We start from the raw sequence: 3,014 nt of genomic DNA, 5'->3' as shown, positions 1-3,014 counted from the left end.
TTCAGAAAGAGACAGAGAGAGAGAGAAGAGGGGAGGAGTTGATCTTGCGAGAACTTCCGGGCGGGTGAGAATAGCCACTTTCAATAATTAAACTGTTACTGTCAAAGCTGTTCGTTAAAGTTAAATGAAAAAGGAATAGACTCAGACTAGATCTAGATCTAGAATCTAGAATCTAATCTAGATCTAGATGTAGTCTAGATCTAGATTTTTAGATCTACAATTTTTGTCTATTTGTGTCTCGTTATTCTCAACCCCCTCAGGTGTGCTACGATCAGCAGTTTTCTCTTTCAGAACGTAGTTGTTTTGGGGTGTAGAGGTAATTCACTTGTGACTAGATTTAGGTAGCGTAAACACGGCCTCGCGGGCACTCGCGGCCTTCCGACCGCGTGGTATCGGTAAAATCGGGTTAATTCTGAACGCTGTTTCTTTGCACTTTCGCTATAAAACACCAAATGCCGTACACCTTGTAAAAGTTCAGCTTTTCCTCGTTGCAATGGTGTAAGTTGTTTATATGTCCGATTATTAGGAGCTGGAGAATCGCCGACGAAAGCGAAGCCCCTCGTGGTCGGAATGCGAGGCCGGCCGGTTGAAAAATTGACACGCGTGCATTCAAATGCTTCGCGGAACGAGGGATGATTAAATATCGTCTTTTCATTGGCGGAGAACTGTAGAGCTTTAAACGGGCTTTCCCGTGATATAAGTTTAGCCTTTGGTGTCTTTATAGAAAGCTTTCAAAAATACCGTCAAAATGTTTAAAGATCACTTTTTACACAAAATATGTAAAATACCGGCTTATAAAACATATCAATTGAAAGGTCAGTTTATTTCCTATTAGAATAAAGTAATTAACTTGGAATTATTTTTCATCAATCCTTCCGCGAGACTCTGAAAGCATGTGACCCCGCACGCGGGGTACACTACAGTATAAGCCGACTCGCTCGCCGCGGGGGCCGATGCAGCGCCGGCCGGGTCAACGCTCGGTGTTTTTGTCGAAATAAAGACAGATCATCGTGTTTGAGGCGATAAAATACTGATTTGTAAAGATCTCACAGTCTTGAAAAAAATTACGCTCCATATATTTGTTATAGTGATTGTACTCTGTTAATGTGGAGATGTTTAGTGCACTTGGTACTTTTTTTATTGTCTGTCAAACATGGGATTGCAGCCAGTGACTGACTTTAACAAATTTGATTAAATTTTAAACAACTACAATTTTCTTTAAAATTGACGGAGATGTTAAAGAATGGTACCAAAATGCTCAGTGGATATAGGCCTTTCAAATGGAACAGATACATTTGGCATACAGCTAGTTGGAAAATTTAGTTTCTGGTACCTACTAGATTCGGCTACACAGGTGATGTACAAAATAACTTCATATTAGTATACCATCACTACGTAACATGTGATATATCAAATTGTCAAATTGAAGGAAATTGAATAAGGATTACATTCCAACATGAAACAAGGATTAATTATGAACATAAGTATGCATTACAAGGGTTAGAAATGGCGATGGTGGTGAGAAAAATACATTTTGAGGGAAAAAATTAGACACACTAAACTTGTGAAAGTCTTAGTGAATCAGCATAGCTATCTTGTCATACAATAACAATACGGGCCAAGAGCAGACTCCAAACATTTTTGAATGTGCAGCTTTTTATTTGAATGCAATATTCCAATTTCTGTTTGAGTTATGTAAATGATATTTATACTGAGTCCGGTTAGATAGATCGTTTTGTTGATGCAAGACCGCAAGAACTAATTTACTCGTTTTTCAACTGACTGACGCTTTGACAAAGTAAAAGTAGATTAGATCTAGATGTTTCCGTTTCCTAAACCCTTTCCAAGTTTTCAACAACAATAAAAAGTACTTATAAATAATGGATCATGTTAAAAGGAAACAAAACTGAGGCACCCCATCTGATATATCGGCGATAAGTCCGGAAAGAGTAAAGTAGTAGGCCTATGGTCTATAGATCTAGCACAGACTCACTCAGAACAGCACAGAGAGTAACTTATAAGTTGTAGAGATAAGTTTCAGCTTTAGTTTATTTAATGGGCTGGGTGAAGGCCATTTCACATAACAGTGAAAAAAAACCCCCACCAAAAAACCCCAAGCTACACTAGATCTAAATCTATGTTTATGCAAGAACGAAATGTCAAGAAGGTAAGATTGTACTTTACCGGACCACCAGTAACTGCTGGGCGGAACTACTTTATGGCGCCTGGCCTAGTGGTCCGCTATTCTTCCTTTCAGAGCTCCCCTACTCACTTTTCTACATCCTTACCCTATGACTGCCAACTACCCACTGACGTCTCTTACGGAGTTTTTCAGTCATCACGTAGGCCACTATCAAGTAATGTCATGACGTATAGATTTCACCCTACAATTGATTTATGTGCTTTACACAGTAGTTTGCGCGTATTATTGCAAACTCGGGAAAATCTTCATGTCAGAAAGTAACTCACAATATTTCATGTAGATCTATCCAGCTGTTAGAACCATCCCAGTTGAGAAACAAAGGGCAGTAATGTAGTATGTATCAGTGCTTGGAAAAAGACAGAAGAATTAAATTCTGGTACACTGGGAACGGAATTCATCCATGATAGGTGCGGATGAAGAGGAATATAAAGGTCGAAACTATTATATTTTATCTGATTTTTTCTGATTTTTTAAAAAACGAATCATAAAAACGACGACGTCAACCAGGGAAGTAACTCTCTTCGATTTTTTGTTGTACAATAACAATAACACGGTAGACCAAGAGATCTACCAAAACAACTTTATACATTCTTCACCCTCTGTAGACGTGTCCTGCTTCCCTTAGGGAGCCTTTACAAAGTTAGTAAGCTGTTTGTTCCTTTGTTTGCTCAGAAGGAATGTGGTTGTCTATGTCGTTCTTCCTATTCTCTTTAATAATTAAGGCCACCTCTGAGAATAGTGCAGGCGAGTCTTGTGGCTATTCTCACCCGGTGCGCGTTCACCAAATTTTGCGTTCACCCTAAACCACAGA

The 3,014-nt window shown here is 39.0% G+C and overlaps 1 protein-coding gene across 5 annotated transcripts in view; it reads left to right on the top strand.

Moving 5' to 3' along the window:
* Window positions 1-2,724: 2,724 nt before the first annotated feature.
* Window positions 2,725-3,014, top strand: part of LOC101852752 (2-oxoglutarate and iron-dependent oxygenase domain-containing protein 2) — a 9,865-nt gene continuing 9,575 nt past the window's right edge. For 3 of the 5 annotated variants that reach the window (XM_005091758.3, XM_013091411.2, XM_005091755.3), the window contains exon 1: window positions 2,726-2,842. The gene's annotated coding sequence lies outside the window, so the exon portion shown is untranslated. Of the gene's footprint in view, window positions 2,847-3,014 lie in introns of all 5 variants that reach the window. The other 2 variants (XM_005091756.3, XM_035973877.1) reach the window with 2 other exon arrangements.

This window comes from Aplysia californica, unplaced genomic scaffold, assembly GCF_000002075.1.
Source record: "Aplysia californica isolate F4 #8 unplaced genomic scaffold, AplCal3.0 scaffold00035, whole genome shotgun sequence".
In the NCBI taxonomy this organism is placed as follows: domain Eukaryota; kingdom Metazoa; phylum Mollusca; class Gastropoda; order Aplysiida; family Aplysiidae; genus Aplysia; species Aplysia californica.
This window is presented reverse-complemented; position numbering and strand designations above follow the sequence as displayed.